The 19,490-nt window shown below is 38.2% G+C and overlaps 2 pseudogenes; both read left to right on the top strand.

Annotated features, from left to right (window-relative positions):
* The first annotated feature begins 542 nt into the window (after positions 1 to 542).
* Positions 543 to 659, top strand: LOC128650874 (uncharacterized; annotated as a pseudogene).
* A 355-nt stretch (positions 660 to 1,014) lies between these two features.
* LOC128651036 (uncharacterized) lies at positions 1,015 to 1,133 on the top strand (annotated as a pseudogene).
* Positions 1,134 to 19,490: the final 18,357 nt, after the last annotated feature.

Raw genomic sequence — 19,490 nt, 5'->3', positions numbered from 1 at the left:
TATTTCCCATCTAAATTTTAACCCCGTTTTAACTCTTCCATTTTTTAAAGACTGTGAATGACAGCATGAGCAAGAGCATGAGCAAGAGCATGAGCAAGAACAAAACGTGTTGTGAAGAATGCACCCGATCCCGTCTGATCTCTGAAGTTAAGCAGGGCCAAGCCTGGTCAGTACCTGTATGGGAGACCGCCTGGGAACACCAGGTGCGGTAGGGTTTTTTTTTTTCATTTTTAAAGCAGTGAAGCATGCTTCATATTTACTGATAGTAGCAATATTCATTGAAACAACTATATCTTGCAATTACTAAAAATTAGATGTCCATTGTATTAAAGATAATTATCTTTTGCCGAAAGAGAGGCAGGAAACTCTTTATCTGTGTATACTTTTTGTCATGGGTCAGCAAGGGATTCTGGGCCTGTACTGGCACTATTTATTAATTTATTGATATATTTGCCATCTAAATTTTAACCCCGTTTTAACTCTTCAATTTTTTACAGACTGTGAATGACAGCATGAGCAAGAACAAAACACGTTGGGAAAAGGCACTGCCACACTGCCTTGAATGCACCCGATCCCGTCTGATCTCGGAAGTTAAGCAGGGCCAGGCCTGGTCAGTACCTGGATGGGAGACCGCCTCGGAACACCAGGTGCGGTAGGCTTTTTTTTCATTTTTAAAGCAGTGAAGCATGCTTCATATTTACTGATAGTAGCAATATTCTTTGAAACAACTGTATCTTGCAATTACTAAAAATCAGATGTCCATTGTATTAAAGATAATTATCTTTTGTAAAGACAGGCAGGCAGGTAGGCAGAAAGAGGGGCAGGGAACTCTTTATCTGTGTATACGTTTTGTCATTGGTCAGCAAATGATTCTGGGCCTGTACTGGCACTATTTATTAATTTATTTATATATTTGCCATCTAAATTTTAATCCTGTTTTAACTCTTCATTTTTTTACAGACTGTGAATGACAGCATGAGCAAGAACAAAATGCATTGGAAAGAGGTGCTAAATGTCTACCGCCACACTGCCTTGAATGCACCCGAGCCCGTCTGATCTCAGAAGTTAAGCAGGGCCATGCCTGGTCAGTACCTGTATGGAAGACCGCCTGGGAACACCAGGTGCGGTATTATAATCAGGTATTTGTAGAGCGCGAACAGATTCCGCAGAGCTGAAAGCTTTTTTTTTTCATTTTTAAAGCAGTGAAGCATGCTTCATATTTACTGATAGTAGCAATATTATTAGATGTCTATTGTATTAAAGATAATTATCTTTTGTAAAGACAGACAGGCAGGCAGAAAGAGGGGCAGGAAACTCTTTATCTGTGTATACTTTTTGTCATGGGTCAGCAAGTGATTCTGGGCCTGTACTGTATTTATTCATTTATTTATATATTTGCAATCTAAATTTTAACACCGTTTTAACTCTTCAATTTTTTACAGACTGTGAATAAATAAATTTTACACCACTGATATCTGGTGTAACATTAGTGTAAAATTAAAAAAAACAAAAAACTTTTACATCATTTTGCTAGTGTAATCTAATTTAATTTTCCATCAGGCCTGTGTGTCAGGCCCACATCATATACTGTGATTAATTGCTCTGTGCCACCACTGATATCTGGTGTAACATTAGTGTAAAATTAAAAAAAAAATAATAATTACATCATTTTGCTAGTGTAATCTAGTTTCATTTTCTATCAGGCCTGTGTGTCAGGCCCACATCATATACTGTGATTAATTCTTCTGTGCCACCACTAATATCTGGTTAACATTATTTTAAATTTAAAAAAAAAAAAAAACTTTTACATAATTTTGCTAGTGTAATCTAATTTCATTTTCCATCAGGCCTGTGTGTCAGGCACACATCATATACTGTGATTAATAGCTCTGTTTTCCACCACTTATATCTGGTGTAAACATTAGTGTAAATTTAAAAACATCAGTCCTCTTCTAGTGTTATTTAATTTTAGTTGCCAGGCCAGCCTGGCTGCCACTAGTGCCAGCCTGTGTGTCAGGCTACCAGCATATACTGTGCCTACCTCCATCCTCAGTGCCACCACTCCTATCTGGTGTAACATTAGTTTAAATTTTGTAAAAAAAACTTTTACATCAGTCTTCTAGTGTTATTTAATTTTAGTTGCCAGGCCAGCCTGCCACTAGTGCTTGCTAGTATTATTTTACATCAGTCTTCTAGTGTCTTCTAGTGTTATTTAATTTTAGTTGCCAGGCCAGCCTGTGCTTGCTAGTGTTATTTAATTGCAGTTGCCTGTTGAAACTTCTGATCTCAGAAGTTAAGCAGGGCCATGCCTGATTCTGGGCTTGTACTGTATTTATTCATTTATTTATATATTTGCCATTTAAATTTTAACACCGTTTTAACTCTTCAATTTTTTACAGACTGTGAATAAATAAATGTTACACCACTGATATCTGGTGTAACATTAGTGTAAAATTAAAAAAAAAAAACTTTTACATCATTTTGCTAGTGTAATCTAATTTCATTTTCTATCAGGCCTGTGTGTCAGGCTCACAGCATATACTGTGGTTAATTGATCTGTGCCACCACTGATATCTGCTTAACAATCATTAGTGTAAATTTTAAAAAAAAACTTTAACATCATTTTGCTAGTGTAATCTAATTTCATTTTCTATCAGGCCTGTGTGTCAGGCCCACATCATATACTGTGATTAATTGCTCTGTGCCACCACTGATATCTGGTGTAACATTAGTGTAAAATAAAATAATAAAAACTTTTACATCATTTTGCTAGTGTAATCTAATTTCATTTTCTATCAGGCCTGTGTGTCAGGCTCACAGTATATACTGTGGTTAATTGCTCTGTGTTAAGATATCTGCTTAACATTAGTGTAAATTTAAAAAAAAAACTTTTACATAATTTTGCTAGTGTAATCTAATTTCATTTTCTATCAGGCCTGTGTGTCAGGCCCACATCATATACTGTGATTAATTGCTCTGTGCCACCAGTACCACTGATATCTGGTGTAACATTAGTGTAAAATAAAAAATAAAAACTTTTACATCATTTTGCTAGTGTAATCTAATTTCATTTTCTATCAGGCCTGTGTGTCAGGCCCACATCATATACTGTGATTAATTCTTCTGTGCCACCACTGATATCTGGTTAACATTATTTTAAATTTAAAAAAAAAAACTTTTACATCATTTTGCTAGTGTAATCTAATTTCATTTTCTATCAGGCCTGTGTGTCAGGCCCACATCATATACTGTGATTAATTGCTCTGTGCCACCACTGATATCTGGTGTAACATTAGTGTAAATTAAAAAAAAAAAAAAAACTTTTACATCATTTTGCTAGTGTAATCTAATTTCATTTTCTATCAGGCCTGTGTGTCAGGACCACATCATATACTGTGATTAATTGCTCTGTGCCACCACTGATATCTGGTGTAACATCATTTTAAATTTAAAAAAAAAAAAACTTTTACATCATTTTGCTAGTGTAATCTAATTTCATTTTCTATCAGGCCTGTGTGTCAGGCCCACATCATATACTGTGATTAATTCTTCTGTGCCACCACTGATATCTGGTGTAACATCATTTTAAATTTTTAAAAAAAAAAACTTTTACATCATTTTGCTAGTGTAATCTAATTTCATTTTCTATCAGGCCTGTGTGTCAGGCCCACATCATATACTGTGATTAATTGCTCTGTGCCACCACTGATATCTGGTGTAACATCATTTTAAATTAAAAAAAAACAAACTTTTACATCATTTTGCTAGTGTAATCTAATTTCATTTTCTATCAGGCCTGTGTGTCAGGCCCACATCATATACTGTGATTAATTGCTCTGTGCCACCACTGATATCTGGTGTAACATAATTTTAAATTTAAAAAAAACAAACTTTTACATCATTTTGCTAGTGTAATCTAATTTCATTTTCCATCAGGCCTGTGTGTGTCAGGCCCACATCATATACTGTGATTAATAACATAATTTATGTAAGAACTTACCTGATAAATTCATTTCTTTCATATTAGCAAGAGTCCATGAGCTAGTGACGTATGGGATATACATTCCTACCAGGAGGGGCAAAGTTTCCCAAACCTCAAAATAGGCATTTTGAGGTTTGGGAAACTTTGCCCCTCCTGGTAGGAATGAATACACCACAAAAGTAGTAAATGAGTACAGCACCTGTTGGTTCCTTAAAGCAGGTTTTAGTTCTGTATGATGCCCGTGGAGAAAGGGTTACTGCCACCCTTACAGCAACATAGACAAATGGAATCCACAGCACCAATTAGGTAAAAGAAAATACCTTTATTTTCACATTACATGCAACGTTTCGGCCTTCACAGCCTTAATCATGCATACAAAACACTTCAGCCTCTGTCCACAGTATATAGGCTGATCAATTAAAACATTAATTACAAACAGATTTGACAAAATGTTTCACACAGAGCAATTACTCCCTCTAGTGTTAGTCATATTTTACTACATCCTATAAAATTTAACTCTCAAGTTACCAAAAATACAATTACTAGAGGAGTTTCCACTGAATGTACAAGTGTCATTAAAAACAAGAAAATATATAGGAACAAGTCTTACTGCAATCTTATATTTCTATAGTAATATTTCTAAAGTATATTACTGACACCTTTTACCAATCTTACTGATAAACTTTACCTATGTGTTTAAGTGAACAAGTGACTTTACCTATGTGTTTAACTAAACCAAAACTAACTAAAAAAAAAAAAAATTTTTGAAGAAAATGTTTTTTGTTTTGAATTTTTACTGTTACATTTAGAGAAAGACAGAGAAATCTATTTCTCTATTTAACCCTTTAGGGTACATACAATCTAATTTATGGATCCAGTAAGTTTCTTTTTGTTTAAGGATCCTCTCCCTGTCACCCCCTCCTCTTAATGTACCTACATGGTCAATAATCTGCCACCTAATTTGACTTATGTTGTGGCCTGCCTGGATAAAATGATTAGAAACAGGAGCTTCTTTATTACCACATCTCAAGTTGGACTTATGCTGATTAATTCTTTCCCTGCCTTTTCTAGTCGATTCTCCAATGTAAATAAGAGAACACGGGCATTTAATAAGATAGATTACGTAGGATGTCTCACATGTATAATAACCATTAATTTTATATTTATGCCCTGTTCTTGGATGGGAAAATTCTTTCCCTTTTATCATTGCATGGCAATTAGAGCACCCTAGACAGGGATAAGAACCATAAGATTTCTGACCCATATGGCTTTGTTTAAGACTTTTGGAGGGTCCCAAATCATTTTTAATCAGTGTGTCTCTCAAATTTCTAACCCTCTTAAAGGCCATAATGGGATTATTTTGGAATATCTCCATATCTCTATTACAATTTTTAATAATATTCCAATGCTTTCTTATGATTTTAGTAACTTCAGTACTGTATGAATTATATTGTGAAGTAAATACCATCCTCCTACTTTTATTTTTGCCATTTTTATTATATTTAGGGGCATTATTATCCCTGTACATTTTCTTCTCTCTCTGAAGCCTTGAGATCTCTTCCTTAATGAGGTTTTCAGGATAACCTCTGCTAACAAATCTGTTGCCCATTTCCATCATTCTGGTAGATAATATTTCTTCATCCTTCACTATTCTACAGACCCTAAGGAGTTGACTCCTAGGGAGTGAGTCTTTTAACCTAGTTGGATGGAAACTATCATAGGCAAGCATAGTATTCCTATCAGTGGATTTTCTAAAAAGATCTGTTTTAAGGGTCCCATTATCCTTATAAACCCTAGTGTCTAAGAATTCCACTGAAACCTCACTGTAAATTCTATCCCTGGGATAGCAGAGTTTAAGTCACATACAAAGGATTCTAGGGATCCAACGTCACCCCACCACACGCCAAACACGTCATCTATAAAACGCCACCAGGCTGCACCATATTCCAAGAACATCTTATTAGTATATACAAAATTCTCTTCAAAGCTGTTCATGAACAGGTTGGCGTATGCTGGGGCAACGTTGGATCCCATTGCAGTCCCCTTGACCTGTACATACCAGTTGTCTCGAAACAAAAAATAGTTCCAGTACAGGATAAGAGTTAATAAATCACAAATAAATTCTATTTGAGGAGAATTATATGTACCAGTACCACTTAAAAGTTTCCTAATAACTCCTATACCTGTCTCATGCTTGATGGCAGTATAAAGACTTTTTACATCAAGTGTGAAGAGTATATATTTCTTACTGGGTAGATGTAAACTGTATAATTTATCAAGGAAATCACTAGTATCTTTGATGTAGGCCGACATTTTAATTACTTCATGTTGTAAAATTTTTTAATTACTTCATGTTGTAAAATTTTATCAAGGAAAATGGCTATGTTAGTGAAGATAGAATCTACACTGGAGACTATGGGCCTCCCTGGGGGGCATTTAGCATTTTTATGCACTTTTGGCACAGTATAGAATATGGGTGTCCTAGGATGTTCTTTGTACAAATAATCAGATAATTTAGTATCAATTATATCATTCTTAACTGCCTTGGCAAGTATGTGTTTAATTTCCTTTTGTATTTTAAATACTGGATCCCCTGCAAGTGGATGATATGTAGTATTATCTTGTAATTGTGACAGTATTTCCTCTACATAATATTGTTTATCAAGAACAATGGTGGCACCACCCTTATCTGCTGCCCTCACTAAAATATCTTTCTGTTTTTCTTTTAAAGATTTAAAAGCCTGTTTTTCCTCTAAAGTCAGATTGTCATTTCTCTTATTTTTATTTTTACCACCTTGTTTGGAGATTTTTTCTTTTAAGTTACACCAATCATTGTTTACCATTTTAATAAATGTTTCCACACTGTTGTTACTAAAATTGGGCACAAATGTAGATTTGTTTCTAAGACCCATCTCCTTAGCCCTAAAACATTTGCTGGTATCTAAAGCATTTTGTGCACTAGGTGTTACTACATCTCCTTTATTAAACATTATTTGCAACCTTAAAGATCTGTAAAATAATTGCAAATTTTTTTCAATTTCAAATACATTTACATTACCAATAGGGCAAAAGGACAGTCCTTTGTTGAGCAGTTTGTACTCATTGTCCGTGAGCTCAATGGAGGAAATGTTTAGAACCGTCTGTTCCTTTGGCTCCGTTGATTCCTCATGTTTCCTCTGCCTCTCCTGCTCCTTGTGCTCCGGGTGTCCATGGCGGTGCTTGTGTTTTCTGCCGCCTCTATGCTGCCTTCGTCGCTGGATAAAAAAGCCGGTGAAGCCTTCCCTGCAGAGGATTCCTGTGAAGTCTCGCTGACATCATCTCTATACGCCTGGTTCTCGCGAGATCCTCCTCTGTTGCGAGTATTACCATGGAAACGTCGGCCTCTCATGAAGCTCCCTCTGTCTGAAAACGATCCTCTCCATCTATACACTCTCCCACTGAGGTAATCCTGTTCATCCCTCAGGAACTTGGATCGCTTGGTTTCCTTAATCTCAGTCTCCATGATTTTGATCTTCATATCTACCTCTTTGATCATCTTATCCAGCTCATCAACGGTAAGTATTTTGCTCAGTTCACTTGTTGTTTTCAGTACTTGTTCTCTTTGTATTTCAATTTCTTTTAGCAAGTATTCCACTGTCAGGATTAGCAGATCGTATGAGCATTTGTTTAAAATAGCCTCAAACTTGTTGCAATATTCTTCATTATTTCTCAATAGAGTAGGCCTGGTATTCATCCTCAGGCCTCTGGGGATACGTCTGACTTTATGATACTCAGCCAGCGTTGTAGCGTGTAAGTCCCAGGCTGTAATCCTCCTCCTTGTTTTCTCATATTCTTTGCTGAGCTCATCCGTTGCAGCATTACTTAGGAACTCCCTTGAGCCCCTCACCAAAGTGGTAATCCTTATTGCTTCTTGTTCACTATACATAAAGATTTTGGTTCCATCTGTTTTCACTTTGTCTGCCATTCTAGGCAGAATTTCAGATGCTCAGTACTCTGCAGTAATACAGTCCACAAAAGTAGTAAATGAGTACAGCACCTGTTGGTTCCTTAAAGCAGGTTTTAGTTCTGTATGATGCCCGTGGAGAAAGGGTTACTGCCACCCTTACAGCAACATAGACAAATGGAATCCACAGCACATTTGTTAGCAGAGGTTATCCTGAAAACCTCATTAAGGAAGAGATCTCAAGGCTTCAGAGAGAGAAGAAAATGTACAGGGATAATAATGCCCCTAAAGATAATAAAAATGGCAAAAATAAAAGTAGGAGGATGGTATTTACTTCACAATATAATTCATACAGTACTGAAGTTACTAAAATCATAAGAAAGCATTGGAATATTATTAAAAATTGTAATAGAGATATGGAGATATTCCAAAATAATCCCATTATGGCCTTTAAGAGGGTTAGAAATTTGAGAGACACACTGATTAAAAATGATTTGGGACCCTCCAAAAGTCTTAAACAAAGCCATATGGGTCAGAAATCTTATGGTTCTTATCCCTGTCTAGGGTGCTCTAATTGCCATGCAATGATAAAAGGGAAAGAATTTTCCCATCCAAGAACAGGGCATAAATATAAAATTAATGGTTATTATACATGTGAGACATCCTACGTAATCTATCTTATTAAATGCCCGTGTTCTCTTATTTACATTGGAGAATCGACTAGAAAAGGCAGGGAAAGAATTAATCAGCATAAGTCCAACTTGAGATGTGGTAATAAAGAAGCTCCTGTTTCTAATCATTTTATCCAGGCAGGCCACAACATAAGTCAAATTAGGTGGCAGATTATTGACCATGTAGGTACATTAAGAGGAGGGGGTGACAGGGAGAGGATCCTTAAACAAAAAGAAACTTACTGGATCCATAAATTAGATTGTATGTACCCTAAAGGGTTAAATAGAAAAATAGATTTCTCTGTCTTTCTCTAAATGTAACAGTAAAAATTCAAAACAAAAAACATTTTCTTCAAAAAAATTTTTTTTTTTAGTTAGTTTTGGTTTAGTTAAACACATAGGTAAAGTCACTTGTTCACTTAAACACATAGGTAAAGTTTATCAGTAAGATTGGTAAAATGTGTCAGTAATATACTTTAGAAATATTACTATAGAAATATAAGATTGCAGTAAGACTTGTTCCTATATATTTTCTTGTTTTTAATGACACTTGTACATTCAGTGGAAACTCCTCTAGTAATTGTATTTTTGGTAACTTGAGAGTTAAATTTTATAGGATGTAGTAAAATATGACTAACACTAGAGGGAGTAATTGCTCTGTGTGAAACATTTTGTCAAATCTGTTTGTAATTAATGTTTTAATTGATCAGCCTATATACTGTGGACAGAGGCTGAAGTGTTTTGTATGCATGATTAACCCCTTAATGACCACAGCACTTTTCCATTTTCTGTCCGTTTGGGACCAAGGCTATTTTTACATTTTTGCGGTGTTTGTGTTTAGCTGTAATTTTCCTCTTACTCATTTACTGTTCCCACACATATTATATACCGTTTTTCTCGCCATTAAATGGACTTTCTAAAGATACCATTATTTTCATCATATCTTATAATTTACTATAAAAAAAAATATAAAATATGAGGAAAAATTGAAAACAAATACACTTTTTCTAACTTTGACCCCCAAAATCTGTTACACATCTACAACCACCAAAAAACACCCATGCTAAATAGTTTCTAAATTTTGTCCTGAGTTTAGAAATACCCAATGTTTACATGTTCTTTGCTTTTTTTGCAAGTTATAGGGCCATAAATACAAATAGCACTTTGCTATTTCCAAACCATTTTTTTTCCCAAAATTAGCGCTAGTTACATTAGAACACTGATATCTGTCAGGAATCCCTGAATAGCCATTGACATGTGTATATATTTTTTTAGTAGACATCCCAAAGTATTGATCTAGGCCAATTTCTGTATATTTCATGCCACCATTTCACCGTCAAATGCGATCAAATAAAAAAAATTGTTCACTTTTTCACAAATTTTTTCACAAACTTTAGGATTCTCACTGAAATTATTTACAAACAGCTTGTGTAATTATGGCACAAATGGTTGTAAATTCTTCTCTGGGATCCCCTTTGTTCAGAAATAGCAGACTTATATGGCTTTGGTGTTGCTTTTTGGTAATTAGAATGCCACTAAATGCCACTGCGCACCACACGTGTATTATGCCCAGCAGTGAAGGGGTTAATTAGGGAGCATGTAGGGAGCTTTTTGGGGTAATTTTAGCTTTAGTGTAGTGTAGTAGACAACCCCAAGTATTGATCTAGGCCCATTTTGGTATATTTCATGCCACCATTTCACCGCCAAATGCGATCAAATTAAAAAAAAACGTTAAATTTTTCACAATTTTAGGTTTCTCACTGAAATCATTTACAAACAGCTTGTGCAATTATGGCACAAATGGTTGTAAATGCTTCTCTGGGATCCCCTTTGTTCAGAAATAGCAGACATATATGGCTTTGGCGTTGCTTTTTGGTATTTAGAAGGCCGCTAAATGCCGCTGTGCATCACACGTGTATTATGGCGAGCAGTGAAGGGGTTAATTAGGTAGCTTGTAGGGAGCTTGCAGGGTTAATATCACATTTAGTGTAGAGCTCAGCCTCCCACCTGAAACATCAGACCCCCTGATCCCTCCCAAACAGCTCTCTTCCCTCCCCCACCCCACAATTGTCCCCGCCATCTTAAGTACTGGCAGAAAGTCTGCCAGTACTAAAATAAAAGCTATATTTGTTGTTTTTTTGTGTTTTTAAAAAGCATATTTACATATGCTGCTGTGTACTATCCCCCCCTTAGCCCTCAACCTCACTGATCCCCCCCAAACAGCTCTATAACCCTCCCACTCTAACTTAATATGCGCCATCTTGGGTACTGGCAGCTGTCTGCCAGTACCCAGTTTAGAAGAAAACATGTTTTTTTTTATTTTTATTAAAATTTTCTGTAGTGTAGCTTCCCCCCCACACAAAACCAACCCCCCACCCCTCCACGATCTCTTTTTGTGCTTTTGCACAAACAAGATTTGGGCATTTTTTCCTAGCAATATTTTCCGTAGTGTAGCGGTTCCCACCCGCTCCCGCCCCGTGCACGCGCCCACCCGCCAACCTCCATGCACGTGCGCGCCCCCGCGCGTGCCCCCTAACGGTCCCGCCTCCGATCCCGCCCCCCCTTGATGTCAGAGGATACACCGATAGCCGCCCACCCGCCTCCCAAGTCGGCTCCCACCCACCAACGATACCGGCCATCGATGTCCGGTGCAGAGAGGGCCACAGAGTGGCTCTCTCTGCATTGGATGGCCATGTAAAGTTATTGCAGGATGCCTCCATATCGAGGCATCACTGCAATAACCGGAAAGCAGCTGGAAGCGAGCAGGATCGCTTCCAGCTGCTTTCCACACCGAGGACGTGCAGGGTACGTCCTCAGGCGTTAACTGCCTTTTTTTTGAGGACGTACCCTGCACGTCCTCGGTCATTAAGGGGTTAAGGCTGTGAAGGCCGAAACGTCGCATGTAATGTGAAAATAAAGGTATTTTCTTTTACCTAATTGGTGCTGTGGATTCCATTTGCCTATAAATACACCCCTCACCACACCCACAAATCAGTTTAACGAATAGCCAAGAAGTGGGGTGATAAGAAAAAAAGTGCGAAAGGAATTGGAATAATTGTGCTTTATACAAAAAAAAATCATAACCACCACAAAAAGGGTGGGCCTCATGGACTCTTGCTAATATGAAAGAAATTAATTTATCAGGTAAGTTCTTACATAAATTATGTTTACTTTCATGTAATTAGCAAGAGTCCATGAGCTAGTGACGTATGGGATAATGACTACCCAAGATGTGGATCTTTCCACGCAAGAGTCACTAGAGAGGGAGGGATAAAATAAAGACAGCCAATTCCTGCTGAAAATAATCCACACCCAAAATAAAGTTTAATGAAAACATAAGCAGAAGATTCAAATAGAAACCGCTGCCTGAAGTACTTTTCTACCGAAAACTGCTTCAGAAGAAGAAAACACATCAAAATGGTAGAATTTAGTAAAAGTATGCAAAGAGGACCAAGTTGCTGCTTTGCAAATTTGATCAACCGAAGCCTCATTCCTAAACGCCCAGGAAGTAGAAACTGACCTAGTAGAATGAGCTGTAATCCTTTGAGGCGGAGTTTTACCCGACTCGACATAGGCATGATGAATTAAAGATTTCAACCAAGATGCCAAAGAAATGGCAGAAATTTTTCTGGCCTTTTCTGGAACCGGAAAAGATGACAAATAGACTAGAAGTCTTTCGGAAAGACTTAGTAGCTTCAACATAATATTTCAAAGCTCTAACAACATCCAAAGAATGCAACGATTTCTCCTTAGAATTCTTAGGATTAGGACATAATGAAGGAACCACAATTTCTCTACTAATGTTGTTGGAATTCACAACCTTAGGTAAAAATTCAAAAGAAGTTCGCAACACCGCCTTATCCTGGTGAAAGATCAGAAAAGGAGATTCACAAGAAAGAGCAGATAATTCAGAGACTCTTCTGGCAGAAGAGATGGCCAAAAGGAACAAAACTTTCCAAGAAAGTAATTTAATGTCCAATGAATGCATGGGTTCAAAAGGAGGAGCTTGAAGAGCCCCCAGAACCAAATTCAAACTCCAAGGAGGAGAAATTGACTTAATGACAGGTTTTATACGAACCAAAGCTTGTACAAAACAATGAATATCAGGAAGATTAGCAATCTTTCTGTGAAAAAGAACAGAAAGAGCAGAGATTTGTCCTTTCAAGGAACTTGCGGACAAACCTTTATCTAAACCATCCTGAAGAAACTGTAAAATTCTCGGAATTCTAAAAGAATGCCAGGAAAAATGATGAGAAAGACACCAAGAAATATAAGTCTTCCAGACTCTATAATATATCTCTCTAGATACAGATTTACGAGCCTGTAACATAGTATTAATCACAGAGTCAGACAAACCTCTTTGACCAAGAATCAAGCGTTCAATCTCCATACCTTTAAATTTAAGGATTTGAGATCCTGATGGAAAAAAGGACCTTGCGACAGAAGGTCTGGTCTTAATGGAAGAGTCCACGGTTGGCAAGAGGCCATCCAGACAAGATCCGCATACCAAAACCTGTGAGGCCATGCTGGAGCTACCAGCACAACAAACGAGCATTCCTTCAGAATCTTGGAGATTACTTTTGGAAGAAGAACTAGAGGCGGAAAGATATAGGCAGGATGATACTTCCAAGGAAGTGACAATGCATCCACTGCTTCCGCTTGAGGATCCCGGGATCTGGACAGATACCTGGGAAGTTTCTTGTTTAGATGAGAAGCCATCAGATCTATTTCTGGGAGTTCCCACATTTGAACAATCTGAAGAAATACCTCTGGGTGAAGAGACCATTCGCCCGGATGCAACGTTTGGCGACTGAGATAATCCGCTTCCCAATTGTCTATACCTGGGATATGAACCGCAGAGATTAGACAGGAGCTGGATTCCGCCCAAACCAGAATTTGAGATACTTCTTTCATAGCCAGAGGACTGTGAGTCCCTCCTTGATGATTGATGTATGCCACAGTTGTGACATTGTCTGTCTGAAAACAAATGAACGACTCTCTCTTCAGAAGAGGCCAAGACTGAAGAGCTCTGAAAATTGCACGGAGTTCCAAAATATTGATCGGTAATCTCACCTCCTGAGATTCCCAAACCCCTTGTGCCGTCAGAGACCCCCAACCTGTAAGACTTGCATCTGTTGAGATTATAGTCCAGGTCGGAAGAACAAAAGAAGCCCCCTGAATTAAACGATGGTGATCTGTCCAACACGTCAGAGAATGTCTTACAATTGGTTTTAAAGATATTAATTGAGATATCTTTGTGTAATCCCTGCACCATTGGTTCAGCATACAGAGCTGAAGAGGTCGCATGTGAAAACGAGCAAAGGGGATCGCGTCCGATGCAGCAGTCATAAGACCTAGAATTTCCATGCATAAGGCTACCGAAGGGAATGATTGTGACTGAAGGTTTCGAGAAGCTGAAATCAATTTTAGACGTTTCTTGTCTGTCAAAGACAGAGTCATGGACACTGAATCTATCTGGAAACCCAAAAAGGTTACCCTTGTCTGAGGAATCAATGAACTTTTTAGTGAATTGATCCTCCAACCATGATCTTGAAGAAACAACACAAGTCGATTCGTATGAGATTCTGCTAAATGTGAAGACTGAGCCAAGATATCGTCCAAATAAGGAAATACCACAATACCCTGTTCTCTGATTACAGACAGAAGGGCACCGAGAACCTTTGTAAAAATTCTTGGAGCTGTAGCTAGGCCAAACGGCAGAGCCACAAACTGGTAATGCTTGTCCAGGAAAGAGAATCTCAGAAACTGATAGTGATCTGGATGAATCGGAATATGCAGATATGCATCCTGTAAATCTATTGTAGACATATAATGCCCTTGCTGAACAAAAGGCAGGATAGTCCTTATAGTTACCATTTTAAATGTTGGTATCCTTACATAACGATTCAATATTTTTAGATCCAGAACTGGTCTGAAGGAATTCTCCTTCTTTGGTACAATGAAGAGATTCGAATAAAACCCCAGCCCCTGTTCCGGAACTGGAACTGGCATAATTACCCCAGCCAACTCTAGATCTGAAACACATTTCAGAAATGCTTGAGCTTTCACTGGGTTTACTGGGACACGGGAAAGAAAAAATCTCTTTGCAGGAGGTCTTATCTTGAAACCAATTCTGTACCCTTCTGAAACAATGTTCTGAATCCAAAGATTGTGAACAGAATTGATCCAAATTTCTTTGAAAAAACGTAATCTGCCCCCTACCAGCTGGGCTGGAATGAGGGCCGCACCTTCATGTGGACTTAGAAGCTGGCTTTGCTTTTCTAGAAGGCTTGGATTTATTCCAGACTGGAGATGGTTTCCAAACTGAAACTGCTCCTGAGGATGAAGGATCAGGCTTTTGTTCTTTGTTGAAACGAAAGGAACGAAAACGATTATTAGCCCTGTTTTTACCCTTAGATTTTTTATCCTGTGGTAAAAAAGTTCCTTTCCCTCCAGTAACAGTTGAGATAATAGAATCCAACTGAGAACCAAATAATTTATTACCCTGGAAAGAAAGGGAAAGTAGAGTCGATTTAGAAGACATATCAGCATTCCAAGTTTTAAGCCATAAAGCTCTTCTAGCTAAAATAGCTAGAGACATAAACCTGACATCAACTCTGATAATATCAAAAATGGCATCACAGATAAAATTATTAGCATGTTGAAGAAGAATAATAATATTATGAGAATCATGATCTGTTACTTGTTGCGCTTAAGTTTCCAACCAAAAAGTTGAAGCTGCAGCAACATCAGCCAATGATATAGCAGGTCTAAGAAGATTACCTGAACACAGATAAGCTTTTCTTAGAAAGGATTCAATTTTCCTGTCTAAAGGATCCTTAAAGGAAGTACCATCTGCCCTAGGAATAGTAGTACGTTTAGCAAGGGTAGAAATAGCCCCATCAACTTTAGGGATTTTGTCCCAAAACTCTAATCTGTCGGACGGTACAGGATATAATTGCTTAAAACGTTTAGAAGGAGTAAATGAATTACCCAAATTATTCCATTCTCTGGAAATTACTTCAGAAATAGCACCAGGAACAGGAAAAACTTCTGGAATAACCACAGGAGATTTAAAGACCTTGTCTAAACGTTTAGATTTAGTATCAAGAGGACCAGAATCCTCAATTTCTAATGCAATTAGGACTTCTTTAAGTAAAGAATGGATAAATTCCATTTTAAATAAATATGACGATTTATCAGCATCAACCTCTGAGACAGAATCCTCTGTATCAGAAGAATCATTAGAATCAGAATGATGATGTTCATTTAAAAATTCATCTGTATAAAGAGAAGTTTTAAAAGACTTTTTATGTTTACCAGAAGGAGGAATAACAGACATAGCCTTCTTAATGGATTCAGAAACAAAATCTCTTATGTTATCAGGAACACTCTGAACATTAGATGTTGATGGAACTGCAACAGGTAATGGTACTTTACTAAAGGAAATATTTTCTGCATTAACAAGTTTGTCATGACATTTAATACAAACAACAGCTGGAGGAACAACTACCAAAAGTTTACAGCAGATACACTTAGCTTTGGTAGTTCCAGCACCAGGCATTGATTTTCCAGTAGTATCTTCTGACTCAGTTGCAACGTGTGACATCTTGCAATATGTAATAGAAAAAACAACATATAAAGCAAAATTGATCAAATTCCTTAAATGACAGTTTCAGGAATGGGAAAAAATGCCAGTGAACAAGCTTCTAGCAACCAGAAGCAAAAAATAATGAGACTTAAATAAAGTGGAGACAAAATTGACGCCCACATTATTTGGCACCTAAATGCTATTAGCGCCAAAAATGACGCCACATCCGGAACGCCGACATTTTTGGCGCGAAAAACGTCAAAAATGACGCAACTTCCGGCGACACGTATGACGCCGGAAACAGAAAAAAATTTCATGCCAAGAAAGTCCGCGCCAAGAATGACGCAATAAAAAGAACCATTTTCAGCCCCCGCGAGCCTAACAGCCCACAGGGAAGTCAAATTTTAAGGTAAGATAAAAATGATATATTTAAATGCATTATCCCAAATATGAAACTGACTGTCTGAAATAAGGAAATGTTGAACATCCTGAGTCAAGGCAAATAAATGTTTGAATACATATATTTAGAACTTTATAAAAAAGTGCCCAACCATAGCTTTAGAGTGTCACAGAAAATAAGACTTACTTACCCCAGGACACTCATCTACATGTTGTAGAAAGCCAAACCAGTACTGAAACGAAAATCAGCAGAGGTAATGGTATATATATAAGAGTATATTGTCGATCTGAAAAGGGAGGTAAGAGATAAATCTCTACGACCGATAACAGAGAACCTATGAAATAGACCCCGTAGAAGGAGATCATTGAATTCAAACAGGCAATACTCTCCTCACATCCCTCTGACATTCACTGCACGCTGAGAGGAAAACCGGGCTCCAACCTGCTGCAGAGCGCATATCAACGTAGAATCTAGCACAAACTTACTTCACCACCTCCATAGGAGGCAAAGTTTGTAAAACTGATTTGTGGGTGTGGTGAGGGGTGTATTTATAGGCATTTTGAGGTTTGGGAAACTTTGCCCCTCCTGGTAGGAATGTATATCCCCTACGTCACTAGCTCATGGACTCTTGCTAATTACATGAAAGAAAGCTCAGTTTTCCACCACTTATATCTGGTGTAAACATTAGTGTAAATTTAAAAAAAAAAAAACTTTTACATCAGTCCTCTTCTAGTGTTATTTAATTTTAGTTGCAAGGCCAGCCTGGCTGCCACTAGTGCCAGCCTGTGTGTCAGGCTGCCAGCATATACTGTGCCTACCTCCATCCTCAGTGCCACCACTCCTATCTGGTGTAACATTAGTTTAAATTTTGTAAAAAAAACTTTTACATCAGTCTTCTAGTGTTATTTAATTTTAGTTGTCAGGCCAGCCTACCACTAGTGCCAGCCTGTGCTTGCTAGTGTTATTTAATTGCAGTTGCCTGTCTGCCAGCGTGTGTGCCAGGCCCACTTTCCAACTAGTGCCACGAATCATATTTGTTATAACAGTAGTATAAATATTTAAAATAAAAACTCTTTTGACTGTGAATCATCAGTCTGCTAGTGCAATTGAATTGCAGTTTCCTGCCTGCCAGCATGTGTGCCAGGCCCACTTTCCAACTAGTGCCACGAATCATATTTGTTATAACAGTAGTATAAATATTTAAAATAAAAACTCTTTTGACTGTGAATCATCAGTCTGCTAGTGCAATTGAATTGCAGTTTCCTGCCTGCCAGCATGTGTGCCAGGCCCACTAGCCAACTAGTGCCACCAATCATATTTGTTATAACAGTATTGTAAATATTTAAAAAAAAACTTTTTTGACTGTGAATCATCAGTCTGCTAGTGCAATTGAATTGCAGTTGCCTGCCTACCAGCGTGTGTGCCAGGCCCACTTGCCAACTAGTGCCACCAATCATATTTGTTATAACAGTATTGTAAATATTTAAAATAAAACCTTTTTTGACTGTGAATCATCAGTCTGCTAGTGCAATTGAATTGCAGTTGCCTGCCTGCCAGGGTGTGTGCCAGGCCCACTTGCCAACTAGTGCCACCAATCATATTTGTTATAACAGTATTGTAAATATTTAAAAAAAAAACTTTTTTGACTGTGAAACATCAGTCAGCTAGTGTAATCTAATTGCAGTTGCCTTCCTCCCAGCGTGTGTGCCAGGCCCACTTGCCAACTAGTGCCACCAATCATATTTGTTATAACAGTTTTGAAAATATTTAAAATAAAAACTTTTTTGACTGTGAATCATCAGTCTGCTAGTGCAATTGAATTGCAGTTGCCTGCCTGCCAGCGTGTGTGCCAGGTCCACTTGCCAACTAGTGCCACCAATCATATTTGTTATAACAGTATTGTAAATATTTAAAATAAAACCTTTTTTGACTGTGAATCATCAGTCTGCTAGTGCAATTGAATTGCAGTTTCCTGCCTGCCAGCGTGTGTGCCAGGCCCACTTGCCAACTAGTGCCACCAATCATATTTGTTATAACAGTAGTGTAAATATTTAAAATAAAAACTTTTTGGACTGTGAAACATACTGATGCCGTCGTGGTCATGGTGCTGTGATTCCCTTAGACCCTACAACTATGCACAGTGTTCAGAGGCCAGGTGCCATGGACGCGAAAAGTTCTGAGGAGGACCTAGTTGAATGGCTAACACAGGACACCCAATCTTCTACAGCTTCCGCTCCTAGTCCTAACCTTGACGCACCATCCACCTCCAGCTGTGCTTTGGGCACCTCTCAAGTGACCAGTGCCACTCGCCCACCTGTTGCCACCACCAACACTAGCACCACTTGATCTGTGAGAGGAGTTATTGACATCAGTTGGAAGAAATGAGTGATGCGCAACCATCATTGACAGAGGATGTAGATAACAGTGATATGTCTCAGTCAGGCAGCATTACAGACATGGAAGTACGGTATGATGATGATGATGTACCCGCTGATGCTTCCTTTGTTGATTTGTCAGATACAAGTGAAGCGGTTGATGATGATGTGTCCGTGGATGTCACGTGGGTGCCCGCTAGAAGAGAAAAAGAGGGGGAAAGTTCAGATGGGGAGACAGAGAGGAGGAGGAGGAGGAGGAGACAAGTTGGAAGCAGGGGGAGGTCATCGCAAGGAGCTAGTGGCACAGTCAGACAGCATGCATCGGCACCCAGGGTCAGCCAGACAGCACGCCAATCAACGCATGCTGTTGACACCACCAGAATGCCGTCATCGTAGACCTCAGCAGTGTGGCATTTTTTTTGTGTGTCTGCCTCTGACAACAGTGATGCCATTTGCAACCTGTGCCAAAAGAAACTGAGTTGTGCGAAGTCCAACACCCACCTAGGAACAACTGCTTTGCGAAGGCAC

Source organism: Bombina bombina, chromosome 2, assembly GCF_027579735.1.
Source record: "Bombina bombina isolate aBomBom1 chromosome 2, aBomBom1.pri, whole genome shotgun sequence".
NCBI classification, from domain to species: Eukaryota; Metazoa; Chordata; class Amphibia; order Anura; family Bombinatoridae; genus Bombina; species Bombina bombina.
Note: the sequence above shows the minus strand (reverse complement) of the source record. Positions and strands in the feature narration are given on the sequence as shown.